Source organism: Rhipicephalus microplus, chromosome 9 (assembly GCF_043290135.1).
Source record: "Rhipicephalus microplus isolate Deutch F79 chromosome 9, USDA_Rmic, whole genome shotgun sequence".
Classification (NCBI taxonomy): domain Eukaryota; kingdom Metazoa; phylum Arthropoda; class Arachnida; order Ixodida; family Ixodidae; genus Rhipicephalus; species Rhipicephalus microplus.
Window position 1 is genome coordinate 29,210,200 of NC_134708.1, and position 25,507 is coordinate 29,235,706.

A 25,507-nucleotide genomic window follows, 5' to 3' on the forward strand; every position below is an offset into this window, starting at 1 on the left:
CTTAGTCGTTTAGGCGGTACCGTAATTACAGTCAGCTCATTGGAGGCCGACCTCCGTTGACCATTTCTTGCGATTTGGCTCGACCCGTAGAGCTATTCGTGTATGATTGCGTCGCCGTTACTTTTACCCGTTTTTTGTTAATTTTGACCCCCGTGTATCCCTGGTCATTGCACTGACGGAAGCCAACGTTCATCAACCCTTTTCCCCCCTTCTTTTCCGTTTTTTTTTCCCTGTTTCTCCGGATAGGCACTAATAAAGTTGGGGGCCATCAATGCGCTCATTAGCTCTCGCTTAGCCATTTTCATTTTCGCTTCCTTGCCTTCATTACTGGTCCCTGCGCGGACTGCATGCCTGATCAGGAGCGCAACAAATCTTCCTTTCTCCCGACTTTCTTTTTTAGTTTTTTTGCTTTCGCTCTTTCTCTATTTTCTTTTGCTTTCGCTCTTTCTCTAACTCGTCTAATTTCTTAGACTGGCGGGCCACGTTCGATTACTAGCGCGCAACCCTTATGAACCAATGTAGCTAACACGAGGAGGCTTGGCGGGGGGAGGGGGGAGTCTGCGACTGCTTTATCTGAACGTTGCTTCGCACGTGGTGTTCCAGGGGGAACTAGTTTCTTCCATCCCAGCATGCGTAGGAAGATGCAACTCCGCGTATGCGTCGACTACCCGCAAACGATAGATAGATAGATAGATAGATAGATAGATAGATAGATAGATAGATAGATAGATAGATAGATAGATAGATAGATAGATAGATAGATAGATATGAAAACAGGACTAGCCCCGACTTCTAGCATTCCTCCTGTTTCCACGGGTCTCTTCTCGTCGTTGCATTGTTAGCGCTGCAGAAATTTTCATTTCAGCGCCGTTGTAACGTTCAACGGCGCCAAGGGGCCTGAGAGGAGAAAAATATTCTGCATGGACGACCGCTTGACTACACACCATCTATTCCTTTCAAACCTCCACAAACTCATGCACAATCGCTCTCAACTTCGTTCTTGTCTGTGCTCGCAGTAAAAAAAAAAAAAAAAAAAAAAATCTGCCGAGAAACTAGAGGCGTGGGCGGCGCATTCGTGAAGAAGAGTGAGCAATAAAACGGCGAGACCCGAATGTGCAAGGCTGAACGCGGCGATCAACAGCGGCGTGTTACAGACTCTGGCGCGCGGGGCCGCTCTGAATAATGCATTTGGCGCCCCGGCGGCAACGACTGCGCCGTAGCTCCTCCTTTCTTCTTCTTATTCCTCCTTGACTCTTCTTCCTCGCGCACGGCACAGCGTGTGGCTTTGTAAGCCTTAGCACGAGCGGCACCAAAGGCACGACGACGCGCCGTGTACACCAGAGCTGGCGCCCTCTGGGGGCGCTGCGAGAAAGCACGCAACGCACGTTCCAGTCGACACGTCCGCGCACGCGTTCATACCACCGTCTCGTGCTGCGCGCCGATGAAGAAGCGCCTCTACGGAACAACCAGCGCCTTTGTGCCAGCTTTCAACCGAGGAATCAACATACAACGAACAGACCGAGCAAACAAATGAACCGCAGGTAACGCCACGAAACCAACGAGCGAAGCGAGCCGCGAACGCAACCAGCGCCACTCTATACCGGCGCACAACCGAGGAACCAACGACAAAAATCTATGAACCAACAAATGAACCGCGACTAACGCCACGAAACAAGCCAACGAGCTAAGAAGCAACGCGAAAACGGTCGCTAGACAGGAACCACCATCAAACAAACGGCGCTAAAGCTCTGAAGAGAGAGAGAGAAATGAAAAGAAACGAAACTACCCCCTGCTCCTGCGTGAGTACGTTCGTAAAGGAGAAACCAATAAAGGCGAGCCAACGAAACCAACCGCGGGGAAGCAGCAACCAACTAGCAAACCATCACGAATAGCCACCAACAAAAACCCAACCAATCAACAAACAAAGTAAGGCACTACTTCCAAAAGGCGCCCACGAGTCGTGCGCGCCAGCTTATACGCTGGCTTCACCGCTCGTCCTCCGTGGCGTGCGGAGAAGCTAAAGCCTTCGCGCGAAGGGGGTTTAAGAAGGATGGGAGGTTCAGTGGTTTGTGGTTGCTGGCGCCTGTTGTGCAGTAAACCTCCTTCTCCTCGGGCAGCGGCGGGCGGAAAAAGGGGGACCCTCGCTATTTATAATAAGGACGCCTGTGCATCTTGAGGCTAAGCTGGCTGGCTATGTGGCCAACGCTTCGGCCGCGCCACGGCGGAGTCATCGCGCGTGATCGTAGATAAATGATGGTGCTCGACCTAGTTGGGACCTTTCGTGCGCCAACCTCCGGCGATGACCTCCGATTTGCATCCACGGCGTTGCGTTCTTCGGTTGCCCCAGTGGTGGGGGAGGATTGCGCGTGCCCAGAGGTGGCGATCGTCGTCGACGTCGCTTTTTCGCGCCGGACCCCCTGCCTTTCTAAGCTCTTAAAAAATCATGCCACCTCCCCCCCCTCGCGGCCAACGTTGAACGCTAAAGCTTAGGCTATACCGCCGCTGCGAGTGGTAGTATTTTGTTTTTATTGCTTTCAGGTGGAGAACTGCGCAGTCTATTCGTTTCGTGCTCTGCCTCCGGATCTAATACGTATTACCCTTCCTTGCTTTCGTTCTGTATCGCACTGCACGTCGCGATGCTGGATAGATAACTCTCTCGCTCTCTAAGAAATTCATGTGGAGCGGCAGTCGAGAGAAAGTAAGTTTCGTGAAAGTTGACGTTTTCTGTTGCAACACGCGGAGCATAGCTCGGTCCTTTCACTGAGAGAAAGTGAAGCGACCGCCCAGCAACCCTTGGTGTATAGGAGTTCTGTCGTTTTCTGCTGCGAGGTGGTTGTGCTCCGCAAGCAATACTTTTTAAATAAACTTGAACGCCGTGTGAGACGCGCTGCAGCTTCACGTTAAATTCAGCTCGTACTGCATTCCTTTCTCCTTCATCTTCACAGCCTTGCAGCACGTGACTGTTTCCACGTATTTATTTTATTTATTTATTTTTTATTTAATAATACTGTCAACCCTCGCTTGAGGGTCATAACAGGGAGGGAGTACAATATGAATACAAACAGAACACCTAAAAAAAAAACACTAAGCAATAAACACAGGAAAACAGAATGGGCAGTACTTCAACCATTACCAAAATAAGCATCGATTTCTCTGTCAAAAGTTTGTACATCGGTACTATTAATAACATGTTGGGGTAAAGAATTCCATTGTTCAATAGCATCCGAGAAAAATGACCGCCGAAAGATGTCAGTGCGAGCGCCGAAAGGTTCAATGGGGGCATCATGATTCAACCTAGTGCTACGTTTTCCGGGAAGGCGTATGTACTCGTCTTCAGGTATTTTGAATATCCCTTGGATTATACGAAATAATGTTTTAAGTTTTTGTTTCCGTCTTCGAATTTCCAGTGATTCTAAATTGCATGAATTTAGCATATCAGTTACAGAATCCCGCCTTCTATATCTAGAGCATACAAACCGAGCTGCACGCCTCTGAATACGTTCTAACTTGGTGACCAAGTGTTTCTGGTGAGGGCTCCAAACCACAGAGTACAAGGAAGAGATGAGGATTTCAAGTGCTGTTTTTGTTTTGGCACTTGAGGGGCTAAAAGGGGTGGACAGAAAATTTCGGAGTGTGGTCGCCTCCCCCCCCCCCTCACCTTCCCTCTTCGCCTTACGCCCCACGAGTTCTCTCTGCGGATGGGGAACATCAAAACCGGCAGGAAGCTATTCTTCCGAACCACGTTTTTTCGCTTCCGGCCTCTCCCGTGTGTACCGCCTGTGGTCAGCAAGGGTTCACTTCCGAGTCCAATTGACCTCCAGACACGAACGGAATGCGCGCTCTCGGGCGATTGCTTTGACGAGGCGGGAGCAGAAGAGGTGAAGGAAAGTGGGGGGGGGGGGCGGTCAGTAATTGCACATTTCTCGGTGCTGGTGTGCATAGCTCTGGAGAATACAGAACGAATGTTTTGATTTGTAGACAGTGTGTAGGTCGCAAACATACGTATGATATGGTCACGGGGTAGTGACGTCGACGAAGAAGCAGAGCGTATACGTTGACGATTAAACTGTTTGTTTGGGCGAACCTGTGCCCGGTAAACGGAAAGTCGGATCACAGTAGCAGACCTGCACTGATAGTGCTGAACGGAGCGATCGGCCGTCGCTCGACTGACAAGCGGCAAAGCGTGACGGCATTTATACGCTTGCCATCGAACGTTCTAGCGTTATCGCTAGCGGCGACGATGGATTCCGGAATAATCTGAAATGCTTACGAAGTGGGCGTCTCCTCAACATAAGAGAGAGAGAGAGAGAAGGAATGTAGGAAAGGTAGGCAGGTTAACTAGACTATGCGTCCAGTTTGCTACTCTACACACGGGGAGGGGGGAGTAAAAGAGAGAGAATTTTTTTAACTTAATGATCTATTGCAGCCCTGAAGCTTCTCAAACACTGTCGGCGCGGTTTGCGTTGAGAATCGCCTACACCGTAACTCGGTGATAAGAAAACTTGGGGAAGGAACGTGACAGCATAAGAAGAGATTGTAGGGCACATTTAGTATCAACAGAAGGAGTCTGCAGACACTACACGTAAGAGCTAACACTGCAGACGTTTTAATCAGATTTGTAGACAGTGTGTCAGTCGCAAACATACGTACGATATTGTCACGGGGTGACGTCGACGAAGAAGCAGAGAGTACGTTGACACTGCAGACGTTTAATCAGAGTGATATAACACGTCCCTTTAGGTCTGTTGCACATGGCACAAAGGTTTGCAGCGTTGCCTTAGTCCTACATTCCTTGTATTGTTTTGTTTTTTAAATGGGGGGAGAGGAGGTTCAGGCCTATTTACAACAGCCCAGAGGGCAATATGGCGGAACAAACGGAGCCCTCGTTGAAAAAACGAGGAAAATGTTTTTTTTTTCGGTGTTCCTTGTATGTGTGCCTGTGCGTGTGCACACGAGCAAGTGCGTAGAAAAACAATCGTATGGATATCTTGCTTCGAAGAGATACAAGGTGTCGCTACAGAGCGAGCGTTTCGAGCAAGCGGTCTTCTTCGAAATAGCCGACATTTAGACGAGTTGGTCCACCTGTCCACCTTGGCGCGTGTAAACGGGGGGCAGGCAGTTTCAGCCCCTAAAGAAGGCAACACCGCTCGTGGAAACCTTGGCTTCAACGCCACCCCGCGTTGAAGAATGTTTCCTCTATTCAATCTCGCATCTTGGCGTGAACCCTATGTGAATCTGAGGGCTATGCTTATATAGGTGAATTTCCAACTAGTTTGGCTCCTATGTGCTCTATAAAAACAGAAGTGGTGGTCTTGACAGTGCTAGTCAAGGTAGTGCCAATGGTACATTGCAGTGCCAAGGGACAGTGCCAACGGACAGTGCCAATGGACAGTTCCTGTGGTATACATCGACAGCGCCTATATATACTGCAATGTATGCACATATAGGCGAATTCGGCTACGAGAGTGAAACAGCGTAGTGCGGCTGCTCCAGTGCGTTAATCGTGCCACGGCCGTTGCGCGCGGGCCATGTCCTCCAGCCCTTCTTTCTCAGCGCCTTCGTCGCCGTCCCGTCCTTGCCGATGTTGTGGCCCCCGTCGTGTAACTTCGACGAGGAGCGGGGGGGAGCCGGCGGCACCACGGGCGACCAATGTGGCCGAAACGTCGTCAGCGCGCGGCTCCTGATTTTGTATACTCTAGCGACTTCTACACGCACGTGCAAATTCCTTCCGCGGTGGGACCACATCCGTCTGAGAGTTTTGCGGGCACCCCGGGACGTCACGATCGTGGAGCTCGAATCCCGAGATGTGGAGCTATACCCGAGTTCGCACGTAAAATGTAGGGGAGCGGGAGGGGGGAGTAATTACAGGTTCTCTTATGCATTCGCTTAAGACAACTTGAACGCAAAATACATCGTCTTTACTGGCGTTGAAAGCTGGGCGTGTTGGTATACGGGATCATCTTCTAACGAACTGCGCAGTAGAGCTAATAACGCAGAGCAAAACGAGCGCTGTTTGGTCGCGCTCGCTCGTCTCTGCTTTCTTTTTGTGTCCTGTGCAGTTTGTTAGGCCATCTTATTATCCTCGTTAGTGATTTCTCATCGTATATACGTCGAAACCTATGCTGATAAGCATCGATGGCCTTTTCAAAAGTATCAAGATTCTATAAGCCGTCTTCGGACTTCTTTTTTTTTCCGATGCACGTCCCTCGCTTGAATGCCAAGCACTACTCTTTGTGTGTAAGAGCGTGCGTTTATTCTCACGCTGGCCGTCAGCACTGAATCACTCACTACGGCGTTCCTTGTATTCTCGTCTTGGTCTACTCAGTGTATAGGTGTCCGTTTTGAAAATCAAAAAGAGGCCCGGAGTTTATCACGAGCGAAATAACGGTACTAGGTAACGCAGCGTTTATCACGAATGTGTATACACACGTTCCTCCAGTCATCAAAAAAAAAAAAAAGCTCGTCCTGTTCGTGTATTTGCGTATCGAAGGCGATAATCTCTAACGTCGGTTATCTATTGCATTTACAAGCTGTCAGAACGGTATAAGGCCGACGTGGCCCGTAAAGGTCAACGGAAGGAGGGGGTACGTGGCTTCGCAGATACTTGGCTTCCGCATCTCCTTCGTATCTCCGCTATCCGTGTGTGCACGCCTGGTTTACGAGTCCACCGGTATATCGCGAGATACGGGCGGCTCTATATAGCGACCGCAGCAGCGATCAGATAAAGGTCTACGGAGCTCTGTAACCTCTACGAACACATAAACACGACACGCGTATACTCACCACCAGGCGTAAAATGGAGGGGACACTGTAGAGGCGACGCCAGTCTGACTGCTTGTGATGGCGTATAAATCTTCTTACGCATACAGGTAAGCCGAAGAAGGTGAGAAAGATGCTTGTGGACGTTAAACTATAATTTTAATCGGGGACATTGTCATCCTCATGTTAGGTCATGGACGATGCCTTCTCTGTAATGTGGCTCAAGACGTTGGAGATGCCTGCGCCACCGTGCGAAACGTGGAGCAATGTAGGACGGATTTTATATACTGAGAAATTGCAGACAGACAGACAGGCAGACGGACGGACGGATGCCATGCACGTCACGTGACTAGATGTTAGTGAATAAAGAATTAAAAAGGAAATGCCCAAACGAGGATGACGTCAAATGATGGTCGCAGTGATGATGTTAATTTACGGTCAAGACGACGCTCCAGATGGGACTAACCTGTCTTGGTCCACCATGGCATACGTTCGAACACTTAGTTGCACTGCCCGACTGTTTTCAATGTGTCTAACTGCCCGTATGTTTTTTTTCTTTATTGATTGGTGGATTATTTTGCGGTAAGTCATACATGAACTCGCCCTCTCAGCCACCCATACATCCATAACACAACCACCTGTCAAATTGAAGGACTTATTGCAAGGTGCCATCAGTCTCGGTGCACCACCATCATCCTGACAAATGCTTCCAGCTCTCCGTCACGTGTGCGAACGTGAACTAGCCACCCTCCGCCACATCATGTGGGGCGGGTGTAACAGTGGTGTGAACAATGGGAATGGGCAGTGCCAGGACGCCACGTATGCCGAAGAGGTGGGAGCATGGATACGCTCCCAAGACTCAACCACACAACGAAGGGCCATCCAGCGGCTTGAGGAGGCCCTGGCAAAGCAGACGAGAAAGGGAACCGACGCCCCGGACAACGGGAGCGGAGGAGCCCGAGTATCCACCGCCTAGCCGGAGCACAACGTCCTCGAGATCTAGGGCCTGGGACTATAGGACTATTAGCCATAGTCTTTAGATAGGGAATTCCCGCGCCCTGCGCGGCCGGTGACTTCCCGCACGCCGGATGCGCGAAAAATGTTGTTTCTCTCTCTCTCCGTCGCGTGATAACAGCGCGCGGTCGTTTCTATCGACGTCCTCATAGCATATGTATCTGACCATCAGGGGTCCATCGCGGGGCCTGGACAGGTGCATAAATGCTGTTGCTTATTGACACAGGTATACACGGCTAGCTCTGGAAGCAGTGTTGAGGGTGAGCGTAAGGAGGAGGAGGAAGAGAAAGGGTTCTGTCAGCAACTGAGATGCCTTGCGCGACGCATGAAAGGACGGGACGAAGCATCGCGTGTTCTTTATTAAACGATCGCATTGCCCTTCGTGAAGGATCGCCGCACGCTGCAAGACTGCCGTTCGTCAACGCGTCATCATCATCTCTCTCTCGGGGGAGGGGGGTGGCTTTCGCACGAGGCTCCGTATTCAAATGAGGCGCCGTCAGCACCGGCACGTCGTCGACGACTTGTACGTCCGTACGTGTACGTCGTTTGTGCGGGCATAACGCCACAGCTGCGGTGAGCGATCGAGTCCGCTGCTCAGGCGTGCCCGTTCAAAACCCCTTCCGCCTCATCACCTGCCGCTTTGATTTCCCGCTCTCAAAAAAACAAAACAACCCACAACACTCGCTCGTGCAAAATGCCTCGCCGCCGTGAGCTGTACGGATCGGAACAAGCAACGCGCATGCATATTCGCTGAACGCAACGAACTGCTGCGCATGGTACATAGCGTATGCCGCGTGGTATAAACCCTTTCCCGGGCGTGCTTTATTGTTCATACTGCCTCCGCGGCGCCGTCGAAAAGACCTCCTTGGCGCTGCGGTGAAGCCGTAGTGCGGAGAACAATGCGCCACGAGCAGCCTTAATTAAAAATCAGCTCCGAACGGAAGAAGAGATGCCGTGGTGTACGCTGCTGGGAGTACTCTTTATGCGTTGTGTATGCGTGTTTGCTTGTGTTCTGTCTCGAGCCGTATAGCGTTAGTGGTTCGTGGTACATTTGACCATGGCATATCCAGAGAAGCACGGCCCCCGCTAAGGGCATCATGGGTTTTCGCGGAAAAGACTTTTGTGTTCCTTGGCTGTTTGATCAGGCGTTGTACAAAGGTGGACGAGATGGGAGAGGAGCTTAGCATTGAACCGGCGGCGGTGGCAATGGCACCCGAGAGAGTGTCGAGGTGCCGAGTCTGAGGTTATCGCGGTGCGGCGTCTTTGAACCGAAGTCGCTGAGACACAGTGCTGCTTGCAGAGTGGAGCGTGCATTGGATGGCCTTTACGCAAGGAGCCTGCGTCCATCGCGTCTTGGGATGTCCGCCACATGATTAGAGTGTATACCCCTATTCCCGTGCGAGAATAATACCCGTGCCACACGGGCAGAGAAAATGGCATTTACCTTCTAATGCCGTCAGACTGAAGGTCATTCACGCGGTGCCACACAGCTGAACGAAATGGCATTCGCCAAAATGCCATTCGTCACCAAATGCCATCACCAGAACTCATTCGACTGAGAAATGCGTACTCTCGACGCCACAGCTGATGAAGTAATTGTATAAAAAAAAAACGACGTTTGATTCGACTGGAAGGAAACTTTTTGCGTATTTTATTTACACTAATCACTTTAAAAACTGCTTAAAAACCTCTCTTCAGCTGGTAGGCACTGTGAAATAAATGCGCCAAGCGCCATTTTCTTTCTACGCTGCGGATCTGACTAGCTTTGGCTCAAGTTGCTACACGGTCGGTTGCAACGTCATGAAACAAAGTAACGAACAACATCTAACGGCAGCGTAATATGCTTATTTATACTTTTATAAACTATCGGATGTGTATGAAGCTTGTAAACGCTTGTTTAGTTTTTTGTTGCTACTCATCTGATGGTCACGAGGAAGGTGCTGCGATCGACATCATCAAGTCAAATGTCATTCGCTTTGGACGTGTAGCAGCGCCGCCGGAAAAATGTCATTGGGGAACTGAATGCCTTCGCTACCGAATGTCATTTTCTATGCCCGCGTGGCACGGGTATTAGTTCCAATGGTTGGGGGGGGGGGGGGGGGGGGGGGCTCCAAGATGACTTACGTACGCAATTCCGTGAACTCCTTCGCATTCCCCTAAGGTGCGACTTGGGGTCCTTTGTGTTATCCTTGGATGCCGCTGGAAACATCAAGGAATTCAAACGCGTATGGTTTCCGGCACTGAATCTCCCTATTAGAGAATTTCATTCCCGGAGGCCGTAAGCGGCTAACCTGCGCACGCTCTTCCGTTCTTTGTAACTCCGCGGCCGCATCCGTGTAGTACAGAACACAATAGAGGCAAGCGCTTAAGTACGCAAGGCCATTTGGGGACAAGGCACTGAAATTCCCTATTTAGGTCGGTGGAACAATGTGCGCGCGCAATGTTTTCGATATGCTATACACAAGCGCTAGAACACTGCTTAGCGAATCAAAGCAGACTAACGGGCCCGGCAGTGCGTTTTTTCGGGTTGGTTGGTTGGTTGGAGGTTGGTTGGTTGGTTGGTTGGTTGGAACAACTTTATTCTCGGGTATACGCATATTAGCAACTATACCCATATGAGATAACGCCACTCCAGAAGCCTTCATTAAAAAGGTGATGTGCGCGTTGCGTTTGCATTAAAAGTTAGTTGCCAACAGTGTGAAAAAAAAAGTAGCTCATAGATTAAATCGGTAACCACGATAATGCGACGAATATGAATATTTTGTGGGAATATTTTGTCGCTCCGTCGAGAAATAAATATAATGTGTTGGCGTGTACTTTTCATTTTGCGGCCGTTATCGTCGTGCCTTTATAGTTGCACACTGAGGAGTATTTGTAACCGTACGGCAGCTTCCCGCCGTATACGGTTACAAATGTTCCTCGCGCGAATCCGCAGTAATGCACGTATTTTTGACGGCACGGCTTCGTCGTTGTGGTTTGGTGTTTGGCCTGCATGCGAGTCGATCCTGCGACAGAATGCAACAATATCTACAGATTAGAGCTTCGCAAACATAAATGCTGATGAATCCCAGGTCGTCTTCTTCAAAAGCACCTGTCAACAATTTCTATCTATCTATCTATCTATCTATCTATCTATCTATCTATCTATCTATCTATCTATCTATCTATCTATCTATCTATCTATCTATCTATCTATCTATCTATCTATCTATCTATCTATGATTTTCCTTTTACTTAGTACTTAAACACACGTAAATAGACTAGAGATAATGAGAATGACTACAGCAGTTTACCAGTTACACAAATAAAAATGTGCACATTATACATACGCGCTTACGTGAATCAACAACATGAATATCGAATGTGTACCGTCAGACGAGGTGAAGGATATCGCCCCGCACGCCGACCAATTACGCAACTGCGCCTTTTAATCATTCGCCTCAAACGATTCTTCGCGTGGCGTTTATTCGTACACACGTGGAAAGCCTTTATGCGCAGCGCTTCGCGAATCGGCGTATACGCATGCGCATATGTAGGTTACGTAACGAACTATACGCGTCGGTGAATGCGCAGAGCTCACGAAACGATTGAGTCAGCCGGCTTTCGAGCCAAGCCGCGCGAGCCTGTAGTCTTCAAGCATGTATAAAACAAAGATCATTGATGCGGGTATTACGCTAGGGGGGGGGGGGTCACTTGTATAAGGGAGGAGCAGGTATCACGTTGAGCGTTAGGCGACGCGATACCTGTGCGGTCGGGAAATTCGCGCCGTTTCCATTGTCTCTCTAGCGCGCACGGCACTCCGCTGAAGGGGTCAAACATCCGGTCAAACTTCCGCCACCGACGGCGCGGCTTTTGAGCGCGAAATTGCGGTAGTTTGAAACGGGAAGCAACAACAGCGTATAAAGTGGCATTGTTTGTATTGGAAAGACTCGCGAGGGTGGTCTAGAGGGCAGGCATGGAAGGGATGATGACGCACGATTCATCGCACATAACCATGTTCTCTAGTCTGTTTCTTATCGAAAGAAAAATGGATAGCCATTTGTCAAAAAAAAAAAAATATAAGGCTTTCCCCGGAAGTGTCTGCAACGTGCGCGTACTTGGAAGTTCGTCTTGTGAGAGAGGTCTCCGTAACGGTTTTCCCCCAACGTGGTGGTTATAGGACCACACACGAGCTCTTTGCGCATGCGCACTTCGCGTTGAACTGGATGTTCGAAGTTGAACGCATCACGAGGTGAAGCATTGTTTGAATTTACATTGTTACTGATACGTTGTTACCGTCTCTTTCTTCACTTCGCCATTAATCAGGCACTCCACAGTTCATTCTCGCGAAAACAAAGGGGGAGGGGTGGACGTCGGCAAAATGACGGTATCGTGGTTATTCTTCTCAATTGCTGTACCTACAGGCCGTTCCACGCGCTTCCCGCACAGCCGCAACGCACCTTCCAAGACCCCACCGCGCGCAAGCGGGGGACGAATAAGCCAATTGGCGACGCTGCGGAGGGTGAAAGAGCGTCGCCAATTGGCTTATCTGTTCCCCGCTTGCGTGCGCCAGGGGTCTCGGCACGTGCGTTGCGGCTGTGCGGGAAGCGCGTGGAACGGCCGCGGGAACGAATGCGATCGTGATGGCCACCTTTTCTTGTCGGCGGAATAGTGGAAATGCTTGGCGCTCGTGTTGTCAAGATTTAGAGGTCCGTCAAAGAGCGCCACATGTTCAAAACTTTTCGGAACCCTCCACTGCGGCGCAATCGTACGACGGTTTTTGGGACGTGAAAAACCCGACAGTTACATCTGTGTGTCTGTATAGCTGGCTCTTTATCTGTTTCATCACACGCTCAACCACACAGCGCACGCGAGAGCGGTAAATTCTCACTCTTCTCTGACATTACACCGACTATAGCGCATACGAATGCACTGTTGCTTAACCCCTTCCAATAAAATATACGTGGTATCTCCGGAGAGATAGTGAAACTGCGGCTCCGCTTTGTTGCTTGCAACACCGTGCGCGGCGCGCTTTTTATATTTTCCTATTGCCGACACGTCGCATCAAACGTAGGCAGCATCGCGCGCTTGTAGCGGTCCATGCAGTATTTCGAAACGTAGTAGTATACGCACATTGAATGGCTTACTACGCAATGTGGATCTAAAATAGCAAAATTAAACTAAAGAAGAAAAAAAGGGTGGGGGGAGGATGCAATATATGTCAGGAGCAACGAAATATCGATTTGGAAGGAACCTCCGATAGATTAACTTGCTGTGTAGATGCTACCTTTTCTTTTCGTATATCTCGTATATACGTAATGCTTGCCCAGATACCGTATAACGGACATGGATGACGTGGCGCTAACATGGCGGTATTTCCCGTTCAGATAACGCAACTTGTGGCGTTGGAGGCTGCAGTAGCGACCGAAACGAGTTTGTGGGGTTTTTTTTTTTTTCGACTGTCACGGGAATGTATAGTCAAGAGGCGACGTCGATCGCCAAATGCACTGGCGGAACGTACAGACGGGTCCACAGCGCTAATGGTACACCTGCGCGCCGGGCCTCTTCCCTATACTTTCCTCGACATTATCTTGGTGTTGTCTAACATTAAGAAACGAGCCCTTAAATTTTCCACTTTCCTTCTTATCTGTTATTGCATGTGAAAATCTATTGCACGAAATGTTGATTGAGAAAAGCTTGTGCACGCACTGTTCATGTAACGGCGTTACCGGTAACGTGTTACGTTTTATGGTAACTTCGTAACGTACCGACGTTACCAGTTTTCGGTAACTTGCGGTGTCGCGCCACTTCTTACTTTTTTTTTTCATCTTGCAGGTGCGATCTTCACAAGAGCTCGCACAGACGAATTCTTCGTCGCTGCGTCAAACTGCTGTGTCGGCCTGCCAGGCCGCATCGGCAAAGAAAGCGCGACCGGAATCGCTTTCGCTTGTGCGAATTGTGGGCACAGACTTCTTGAAGCGATACTGACACAAAATTTCGCGGCCGCGATAGCCTGCGGGTTCGATTCACGATAACATGCGCATATCGTGCCTCTGCAAAAACATCAACAGTGAATATATAGTGTGAAGGTATACTTTGCATAATTTTTTTTTATAAGTTTGCGTGAGTGATCGAGCCGAATGGCCGGTGGTGACCCCTCCCCTCACGTCACCAGTTTGACTACGTCATAGCCGCCATCTTTTTCTTCTGTCTGTCTCACTCTCTTTTTTTCATGCGGCGTGCGCTTCAGCATACTACTAGGGACCCTGATATTGCTATACTGGGCGGCTGGCTTGCGAGTCTATGGTGCACGAGACGCCTCTACGAAATTCGCGCAACAAACGCCGTGAAGTAGTAAACTTCGAAGGCGTATACTGGGTCCTACATATCGCCTCTGCTCGTTTAAAAACGAGGTACACCGTTATCTGTGGGTGCCTTAGACCTATATAAAACATACGAAGTTCCACCAAATTTCATCGCGCCATGCAATATCGCAAAAATACACATACATTGCTACGTCACGCGCGGACATTCGGCTCCTTTGCGTCCATCTAATCGTATACCACAAGTGATTCCCATGGCGATTGCAAGGCGTCGGAGTCAAGCTAATAAATGTCATTATTTGGTGTGGTAAATCTTCGTCACGTCTCCCGAAGAAGCCCTCGCTGTCAACAAAACCGAGGGGAAAAAAATGGCCCCCGTATCTGCATGTTACACCGCAAATGTCGTCGAAAGACCATAGTCTTGCTTCTGGAGAGCGTGAACAAAACGTTTATTTGATGTTCTGCGCAAGAAAATCGGTGAAGGGTATTCTGGAGGCGCCGCGTTAGAGTGCCTCGAGCGTGTAGCGGAGGCGAACGAGCGCATCAAGTCTCGTCACACGTGAGACATGAGCGCTATCTGGCAGTTATCTTGGAAAACGAAGCGCGCGCGCCCTGCGCGCCCGCCTCGGAGGTCATAAGGTGTAGAACGCGAGGCGACGGGTAGGCGCCGCCACCGTGTCGTCTTAGCAAAGCGTTGGAAACGCTTGCCGTTTCGTGCAAGCGTTGCATGGCCAGCGCAGTGTTATAAAGGCTACGATCCTTAAAATTACTTGTGTATGCATTTTCTAGTAAAAAGTACACATACGTAATATTGACGTGTTGTTATGGTGCCTCAGATGTGCGCATTAATCGCTTTTTAATAGACGATCGCACAACTATGAACGCTGAACCTTGAGCAATACTGGTGGGCGCTGCGGATGGGGTCGGCCGTTTGAAGTATCGTTTGGCCACTTTGGTGCCGTTCCGTTTAGACTGCCGTTAAGAGTGGACAAACAGACAAATGTACAGACAGGCAGACAGACCAAATTTTTTTTTGGCTTCGAAAGTCCTCAAGAAATTGTATTAAAAAAAAATCATCGCACATTCTAGCCACCCGGACACGCGACCCTCTGTGCAGAGGAAACACACCCTTCTGTGAACAAGGCCCACTCCTTCCTACACGACGTCGTATAGGACCGTATACTTAAATGCAGCTCCCATAATCGGTGGCAGCACGACCCCCCCCCCCCCTTCTCTCGTGTGCCTCATACTACGTCTCTTGATGGAGAGAGCGGGCTACATAGACCACTGCGTGGACGCTATGTATGAGCCCTTTTTTCGCGATACGCGTCACTTGCACGGTCGAAGGCATTGCGCCAAAGAAGCGTCCGCGCCTCATACCACGTCTCTTGATGTAGAGAGGGGGCTACATAGACCACTGCATGGACGCTATGTATGAGCCCTTTTTTCGCGATACGCGTCACTTGCACGGCATTGCGCCAAAGAAGCGTCCGCGCCTCATACCACGTCTCTTGATGTAGAGAGGGGGATACATAGACCACTGCGTGGACGCTATGTATGAGCCCCTTTTTTTCGCGATACGCGTCACTTGCACGGCATTGCGCCAAAGGAGCGTCCGCGCCTCGTTGATAGCGAGCGCAAGTTATGCGGAGCGGATCACGCGAGGCATTAGCGATGCCGGCGGCAGGTCGCATGCAGTCTGGAGGACGTCGGTCGGAGAAGCGAACGGAGGACGTGCTTCTCATTTCTCCGCGGGAAAGCACGCTTGGACGCGGTCCCGTTGCCGCGAGAGATGCGACCGACGGCAGTCCCCGTGTCCTTTGCGTGATCCCCCCCCCCCCCACCCGTTTCGTCTACGCAGCGGATGTTCTACTAGAAAAGGCACACATAAGTAATTTTAAAGGCCGAACCCACATAGATAGAATAATTTTGTATGTCGAACGGTTGTAAAATTTCTTCGAGTTATTTTCGGCGTGCGAAATAGTTTTGCATATCACGTCAACTACATAACTTAAAACCTGTTTGTGATCCTCTTTAGAGTGGCTGCATCCGGGCTCCGCTGTGTATGCATGCGGGCGATACACAGGGGAACCCGGACATATCGATATGCCCCGATATAACGAATACGGATGAAGCGAATTATTCGCTATAACGAACAAGCGAGGTTTAGAAATGTGACGCTGACCATGTGGGCCGATTCCTGACGGCATAAGCGCGGGCGTTATCTGTTCTTGTGAACGCATGCACATTCGAAGAAACGGTCGTTACGTACCAGTCGACAAAGGCGGATATAGAGAATTCTCGGCTATATCGAACAAGAGAGGCTTATGCGAGGAGGCACGGTTACCGCGGGCACTTGAATCACAGCTATGAGTGATCCCTCACCCCCAACGTGATCCCTCACTCCCTTGTCACTCTTTTCGGGACCGACTACACAGTTTTTATTCAGGTTCTTGAAATAAGATGAAGTGGAAAGCTTGGTCAAGTTGGTACGTATTCGGGATGAAAAACAGCGCGCAAAGACAATTGGTTTATAGGACAGTAGTTACCGTCCTGTAGCCTTCCTTTCAACAACTACCTCATCCTTGTGCGCTGTTCCACCAGGAATTTGTCGTAAAGCGGCTAGTGCTTACATGTTGGTCTAAAGCACGGCGTTATACCCTCTTGACGCTGATACTGCACGACAGCATTGAATATATGGCGGAGTTAGTCAAATATTACCTTCGGGTTGTTCTGCACTGACCATATATATCTATCTTCCCGTCGTTTCAGATTTCACGAAGGTTTCTTCTTCAGAAACTTAGTACGGCGAGTGACGACGAAAACGGTGAGGCAAAACTTCAGCCGTAAATAGAAATAAACAAACCGACGACAGGTTGTTTACTTTCGGAGCGATTTCGGTTACCCTCTTTTTTTTCTGCGTAACTCGCTGGAACGTGTAAGCACGCAATTTATTCGCACACCTCACCGCGACTAAAGAAGGTCGTCCGTTCGTATTGCACATTACGTCACAGTGTGGGCAGCGAATCGTGCGGCAAGCCCGTATATAACTGATCCGTGCGGGCTGCGTCGAAGTGCGTGGGAGAAGAATGGCAAGAAACGTATAGGAAGACCACTCGACGTGCGTATGAACGGCGTGAAAACCTAATTGTGTGAGAGTATAGGACCCGTATCGCAACTTCGTGCCGTACATTTCCGAAGGGTTTTGACAGCCTTGTGCCGTTTGGCGCGATTATATAGGATTGCTTCACTGTTTCCCCGTATACACCTTCTCGACGCAGAAACGGACGCGAATGGGCAAGTGCACACTGCGCTATGGTATACATTCTTTAAAACTCTGGAGTTCTTACGAAACTATAGCCATCTTGTCTCCTTCACCGACGGCTTGCGCAAGCAATCTAGTTTATTCTAGGTGTGCCAACTTGTGGCCATCTGTAGAATGGTAACGTACATAGCTCATTACATGAATTGAACCTTCTACATGGGCAACATGTCTCGACTTGGCCACAGTGTGCTGAGTAATATTGTAGCCGTACACTTCGGTGAAGCCGCGCTACAATGTTCGATGGCCTCTTTGTCATGCCGCGTTCCAACGTCGAAGCACTTCTTTTTTGGGCGAGTTTGTGCTTGCATCACACTTGACTGTGGCGCACAATACGTTTCGCAAAAGAAAAAAAAAAGAGGGGCCGAATAGAAGAATGCAGTCAAAAACACACATTGAGCCTACGATTTGATTCTTCTTGTGCCAAAATGTAAAATAAGTGACAGCAGTGCAATAGAGCACTTTATGAACGGCTTGAAAAATAGTTACTGCGTAACGCGAGCAAGTTTCTTTTAGACTGGATCGCCTCGGCTACAGACTAGGCGGCAAACTATTTTTTTTCTCGCTGACCAATAACTCCTGCCTTTCCATTATTTCGTCTATCTGTTTGTCTTGTTGCACTAGGTCCCCTGGAAACAGAGGGGAGGGGAGAGGCATTTACGGACATATGACAGTCCCGCAGTGTCCTTTAAAAAGCGCCTGCGGTGTTCCCACACCTTCGCTGGAATGTTGAGAGGTGAACGTGATTGGAGCTAAAAAAAAGCAGTCTGGGAACGAGAGCCTCTATAAGTTGTAGTACGAAAACATTGCTGCGGGACAGCCAGCTTACTGGTACCATGTGTTCGTTACATGCCAATTAAAACTATTCACCGAAGGTCGCACGAAACTAAAAATAACTTCATTTTCTTTGTTAGGATGTAATATCGAGTGTCTTTACCGGCTCGTATGCGGGATTTTTACCGGCTCTTAAAAAACGTGATGAAGCTTTTACGCATCGCAAGTGACGCCAGAAGGAGAAAAAAAAAATAACGTCAAAGTTGCAGCGTGTTTTTCCTGCGAGTGCAGATTGGATTCTGCTTAAATATATATCGGAATACTAAGACCGAGATTCTTCCTTGTCGACTGCAACGCCAGATTTCCTATCCGCGCTCAATCGTTGTTCCCTCATTGTTATTACTCTGAACTGGTTTACTGAAAAGACGAGTTAACTATAGCATAACCAGATTCTCTCACGTTCGCAGTAATCGAAACGCATGACTCCTGCGCGTACGCACATTTACCGATTTCCTTTACGAGACGCCGAACGAAGACGCAGTAGCTGGAACGTCTACGAGACGTATTCGCGACGTCCAAAGCGGCACGCATTCTCCCAACTTCATTCGGTGCGCATTTCTTGAAATTTCTTTTCAAGCCTCCCAACGAGGTTGTATACCGAAACGTCTACAAGACGTCGTCGTAACGTCCACAATAGCATATATCCTTTCAGTACGATCCGGCAGGTTCAGTTCACCTTCCTTCTTACAAAACAAATGAGATCACCTCCCAGACGTCCCCAAGACGTTGTATTCGGGACGTTCGCACTGCCCGCGGCTAGACTCACGCGAATTCCCCTTCCGCGCGTGTTTCTGTAGATTTTTATTTCTCGCGAACACAATAAAGGAAAATTGGTCTTAGAGACGTTACGATACGTTCGCACTGGCGATATTCAAAGCGATGGCTCCTCTGAATGTCCTCGTCTGCACGCTTTTGAATTTTGGTTTCTCCAAAATCAAATTGGATCGCTTAAAAAAGAAAAAAAAAACTCTGCTAGACGTATTCGTGGCGTTAATTCACACGCCCCGCTGAATGAACCTTGGAGCACGCATTTCGTGATTTCTCTTTCTGCCAAACGCATTGAAATGAAAAAGCTTGGTCACACTGAAACGTGTACGAGACGTTATGTTCGTTTATATTTTCTTGAAGGAGCACAGAAGAACCGAGGCTCAGTCAAGACGTCTACAAGACTTACACACTGGTGGTGGTCTCAGCTATGGGAGCGTTTTTTTTTTTTCATGTCCTTGTAAAGCGGAGCACGCGCTTTTGTGTAAAAAAAAATCGCGCAGTCTGCCATGAGGGCGACAACTTCTCAGCCGCTGACCACCAATCATGCATGGCTGCTTGTGCACGTAAAACACGCTAGCACCTTGTACGGCGTCGGTTCGCACGAACTACACACCACTGAAGCGAAGCCAGAAGAAAAAAAAAAGACGGGAATAAGAAAAAAAATGATTGCGTGCGTGCTCATGCGTGGTAGCAGTTCTGAAACGAAAACCAGCGCGCGACAATTCTGCGTTTCTTTGAAATTTGAAGTATGCGAAAGCGCCGTGCAGTAACTGGGTCGTGCTTGTATCGCGAAGAGCTTGTTGTCGATTGTGGCGTGCTTGTCACTATGTCACACGCTTACCGTCTATCTCCGCGCGATAATAGAGAGTTTTAGTACTGCGTACGTGGCGGCGTTGCGTACGTAACGACGCCACGTTCTGCGTAGTGCGCATGCGCAGACCGCAACGCGCACGTATCGCATTACGTACGCAGCCGCAACGTACGCACGCATGAGATGCGTGCGTGCGTACGTATCAGGTGATCGCGCCGCTCTCGAACAAGTTCGCGACAGCGCGAGACTTCGTTTTGCAAAATGGCGGCATCGAAGGCAAGCACCGACCGGCTCTGTGGCTCAAAATATGGCTATAACACTTGGATTGGCTCACATTGGCTGTCAACAAACACGTGCTTCTATTTTGATCTACCAGATGGCGCAACATGCTGCACGCTGGTTACGTACGCGGGTATTACGGCGTACTAAAAGCCGATTAGTGGCAAACGACGCCACGTAACGCAAGGCGCTTGCGTGATGCGTACGTAGCACCATTCCGCAGTACTAAAACTCTCTAATGTTCATAAGAGGGCGAGAGCCTGGTACGAGATACATGTAGGCGGAGACTGCAGCGCCGCGTGGTGCACGAGCTACCTCCACGCAAAAACGGCTGCTGCGCCGCACGGAAGTGACGCCATGTACTTTTCCGGTTAGGCGCTTCGTTTGAATCGTTCGAATTGGACATTAGTCGGCCGAGTCGGCATGTCGCGTTGTCTCATCGGCCTCGCGTGAGCCGGACTTCCTGCTGCGTTGCTGGTGGTGGTCCTGACCACAGACCCTTTGATATTGGATGTTTGATGACCCTCGCAGAATTGACTATATTTATTATGACGAAGTGTTTTGCGAATCATCGGCGAGACGCGGGAGAACACGCAAAATTGAAATGCAGCCGGCTGCATCGGTTTTCTCCTGCACACGCGTCAGGAATGTTGATTTTTACACTTTATGAAAGTTCTGACGGCAGGAAGGCGCACTGCGACGTAGCCGCGCCGAATATGCAACAGGAAACTTTTTTTATGTCGCTCAGCATACCGTCATCACCTGCCGAGGTAACCGGCAGGCCGCTTCAAAATACTGACGTGCCACCGTATACCCGATCAGCACTCGATAAACGATGCCCAAGGGCAAGTGCCGACTGCGTTAGCCCGTCTACATGTACAAAACAGTTTGTCTGCATGTGACGCACGGCCTGTGACATCACGGGAGCATTTACGTAGCAACGGATGAGAACGGCCGTATACGTGTTCGCACTTGGCAAAACAGCCTGCAATGCAGTATAGCTCAGGCCTTCGGAGATTACGGGCCTCGTATAAGAACACTTCGCCGCTGCTCCTGGGTTTCGTGAATGTGCGTGCGCCCGGACATTCACACGTGAAATGCGCAAAATCATTTATTTCATCGTCGACTTTGCCCTTCGCGACGAGCAAAACTCGGCAGCAAGGACAGGCCCGTGTGCTCAGATTTGGGTTCACGTTAAACAACCCCAGGTGGTCGAAATTTCCGGAGCCCTCCACTATACGGCGTCTCTCATAATCATATGGTGGTTTTGGGACGTTAAACCCTGCAAATCAATCAATCAAACGGCAGCAAGGACACTTTCACCTTCGACAACACCACGCTTGGCATTGCAATCTTAAAAAAAAAAAATGCTGTACAATAACCCGCGCTTCATGCAGATCAACTTTACGGCGCACACACATAGATGGAGCTGCGGCACGGCGGACGGCCGTGCTAGCTCCAACCCCCAAAATCAACTGTGGACCATCTAGCAAGCCCATGGGGCAGCGACCACACAGGTTCTCCGATCCTCCTCGGGGGCGGCCTATATGGCCACGAATTTGCCGGAGTTTTGTAATAAGGCTGTTACCACCACCACACATCGCAGCTACCATCTTTGCCACTGTTACCTTTCGCAGCCGCCATGCCCATGGCGCCCCCTGTATTTAAAACGCTTGTGATATGTGTTTAATCAACAAATATAACCAAATTGACTCGTTAAACAGCTGTTTAGTAACGTTTTTGTAGGTTTAACGTATTATACAGTAATAATGTATACATTCAAATAGCTTTAAGTAAATGTTTTTAAAAGGTGACGTCACTTCCGTGTGGAGCAGGAGACGCTGCCTTTTTTTTTTTTTTTTGTCGATGAAGCGCAGCCGACTCGGCCGGTTTGCGTGTGACGCGGTCAGGTCACGTGTAGGGTAAGTACGTCACACGTGCAGTGGCACATTTTGCAGGTGTCGAGCACTTGCAGGTGTCGAGTTAAGAGAGGTGAGAGAATCGAAACGCCGTGACAAGTGTGGAATGTAGAACTATTAGTTGATTCAAGGAAGTTGTCGAAGTGAATTGGTTAGAACTTACTTTTTTTTTTTTGGTCAAAAAGGCACCCGGACATTTTTTTTTTTTTTCTGTCGCGAATTGTTGGCGTGACAAAAGTTTCTTTTTTTTTTTGGAAGTTATTTCGCGGTTCTCGCGTACCTCTACACTGGAATGACAAAATAGGCGGCCGGTGGGGTGTCCGGATCGCCCCGCAAGGCCACGACAGTCTACAAAAAAGGTGCAGCGGACCTCTCGGGAGAATACAAAAGGCGCGCCAAGGATTTCTGTACACGCGCCCAGCAGACCTATTCACCCCCATTCTCCCGCGTAGCATCTGAGAAATGTTTAGCCTCCGTCGGTCAAACAATGCTTGTTTTTCGACGCGCGTCTATATAGCTGACTCTATAGGCATCTGCGTGCCACGGGCGGAAACACGGCTGGATCAAGTTGGCTACGCTTCCCATCCAGCTCTGACAGCGCTCGTCGGCGACCCCGTAAACAAAAGCACGTGGTCAACGGTGGGCAGTGAACCGGCACGCTGAAGACCCTCTCCGAGGAGCCCATGTGTTTCTCTTTTCTGGACGCAGAAATACGTCTGCGAAAGACCACCGTACTCCAACCAATTATCGCGCCCATATCCCCTCTCAACTTTGCTCCTGACCGCGTGAACCGAGACAAATCCGGGCGTCTGAGGGACGAAAAAATTCCGGGAATCGTTTTTTTTTTTGTTCGTTTCCCGCCAGAATCACTACCGCCAACACTCCACGATAGCGGCTTCAATGACGAGCAAGTCGCGACTAACCTGCTTTCCAATGTGATCACGACGTGGCAGGAACGAGTTCATAACAAAAGAACTTGCGTCAGGCTGCGTGTGATGATGATGCCTTGGCGGCATTAATGTGACATCGCAAACGTCACGGCGACCCCTTGCTGATGATCCAACACGACGCTTTTAGTGACGTCATTTCTACCCATCTAAAAGGTGTGTTGTAAGAAATGCATATTTATGACCGGAGTCGAGTCGTCGTTGAAAGTAGTCGTGGTGTTGAATGTTTATAGCCCGCTCCAAAATGATCTGAGCAACGTACAGTGGTGACAGCGTTAAGCATCGCCTGTTCTGTCATTCATTGTTATAGGGTTCGGTCGGCGTTCCGTGATTTTTGAACTGTACACGCGGCATTCCCAAATAGCTCTTGACAAACACTACAGTGCCGACAATGTAAGGGAGTCCGCAAGCTGTTTTGCCAGTTCACAAAGTGTAGCTTACGCTATGCACACTGTAGATATAAATAGACACAGATATAAAGCGCAACTTATCAATGTGCTACAGCGTAACAAAATGGCAGCAGCACATCAATGCATAACTGTCTAAATGGTAAAAAAAAGTAAGGCAGTGAAAAAGAGCAGCAAGCAGCGTTGACTCAGAACAAAGCAGCGAAAAGCAGCAATGGTAGCGTGACAGATTTCGGAGAAATTTCGATTCTCTTTGTTTTAAGAACTTCATCTTGTTACAGTGTAGCAGTGCTGGCAAGAAGCAGCAGCATACCTGCCAACCTGTGAATATTTTTTTTTAAAAACTCGTAACCCCTTTTGTAGTCATGAGAAAGGGAGTGCGGGAAGTAATGGGTATGGGCCTGTTTTTCTTTCTCTCTTAGGAACGCTTTTGTTACGACACACACACACACACACAGTGACGATTGGCCGTCAAACGATGTTTAACCTCAGGAGAACAAAGGGTATAGTTTTTTATTTTAAACATCACTCGCTTTTTGGACATTGCTGTTGCCTGTTTCACTTCGTGTAATAACGTTTCTAGATGGTGAGCTCGCTCAAATTACCACTCCAGTGTATACCCTCATCACCACTACAAATAACTTCCTCGTTCCTCTGTTTCATGCAAAACAGACTTTGCTCATTGCTCAATTTGAAAGGGACATTCGTAAAATCTAGAACGATACCCGAGTTCGTCAATATTACGGGGGATAAAAAAAAGTCTCAGAAGTTGGCAGGTACGCGGCATCGGGCAGAAGCTGGCGGGTGTATAGCCGACCCACCTGAGTACAAGCGTGGTGCAGTAGCGGCAGCGAGCAAGCTCCGCGGTGCTGGCAAAGCAGAGCCCGGCGGCGACACCTTGGTCGAGGCGGCGATCACTGGACGCTGCAGGCCCTTACGATCCGCCACGGCGCGGGCCCGGCTCGGCCCGGCGACCCCTTGCCGGCGGCAAGCAGCGGCGCGCCAAAGCATTGGCAGCGGTCACGGCAAGGAGCTTGGGCCACGGAAGCGTGGCCTCTGGCCCCTCGCGAGTGACTCGAAAACCGCGTGCAGCACAGCGATGCGACAGCTCTCGGGGTTCAAGCGTGGCAGTCACTCAATAACTGCTTTAACCGCCACCCCACCCCCGGCACACAGCTTACCTCGTGGGTACAGGTAAGCCCCCTCCGGTAGCTCGGCCCAAAATCGAACCACAAGTGATCGCGCAGTCTTCTTCGGCTTGGATGTTCCCTTTTAGTACGTCCTTCCGAGTCGCAGACGATCACTACTTCAACGTTAGTCACCCACAGAGAGAGAAACGAACAGATCCTCGCGCCAAGCGTCACGTACACACGCCGACGAAGATGTGGTGCGGTGCTGCGCGCTTCTCAGGGTATGCCGGCGTACCTGCTTGGGCGAAATCGGCCAGCGCCGCCGTGTACACCGGTCACCGAGTCTGCACGGCAGCAACACCACGGAGGCCAGTGGCGATTCTCTCCCCCCCCACTTTCTTCGCCCTTTCCCGCGCCGTGGCACCACGTGGGCGATGCAAGGGCGGTGCTACGATCAAACCCCCTTCCGCTCTTTCCTCCCTCCTTTGGCTAGTTCGCGATGTCACCCCCCCACCACCCCCCTTTGGAGCCGCCGCTGGCTGAAAGGATGAAAGAGGGAGAGTGATTGACTAGAAGGAGGAGAGTAAAGCGGCTCGCAGCTTTGGAAGCCCTCCTCCCCTGACTTCATCCTCTTCTCAGACACCGACGGAGATGCGAAGCGGCTGCATCTTCCTACAACCCTTTCCCTAACCCTTTCTTGAATCACACTCGTGAATCTGTGGACGGAGAAGCAGGCCTCCGTAGCAGTGTATCAGGAGAGGAGGGGAGATGCTGATCTTACTCCTTACTTCTTCCTCTTCGCTCGCGTCTCTCGTTCGTTTCTTTTTCTTTTCATTTTCTGATCAATCTCTTCCTCAATCGTCTCTTCCCGCTTCACCTCCCTCCTTGTCTCTTTTACCTCTCAGGGCATCAGCCGTCCTTATCACTACCGCCGATGTTCTTCGCGGGAAATTTGCGTGCCTACACGTCGCTATCGACTCCCCCCCCCCCCCACCCCACCCTCCTCCCGCCGCCA

General features: G+C 49.8%; 1 protein-coding gene and 1 long non-coding RNA gene across 2 annotated transcripts in view; one reads left to right on the forward strand and one right to left on the reverse strand.

Annotated features, from left to right (window-relative positions):
* The window catches only part of LOC142771644 (uncharacterized), a 65,238-nt gene extending 39,761 nt beyond the window's left edge, over positions 1–25,477 (reverse strand). Inside the window, exon 1 of the long non-coding RNA XR_012886041.1 lies at positions 24,544–25,477. This is a non-coding gene — a long non-coding RNA (uncharacterized LOC142771644). The remainder of the gene's footprint in view (positions 1–24,543) is intronic.
* The window catches only part of wb (wing blister), a 399,222-nt gene that overhangs the window by 65,443 nt on the left and 308,272 nt on the right, over positions 1–25,507 (forward strand). The gene's annotated exons all lie outside the window — the stretch shown is intronic.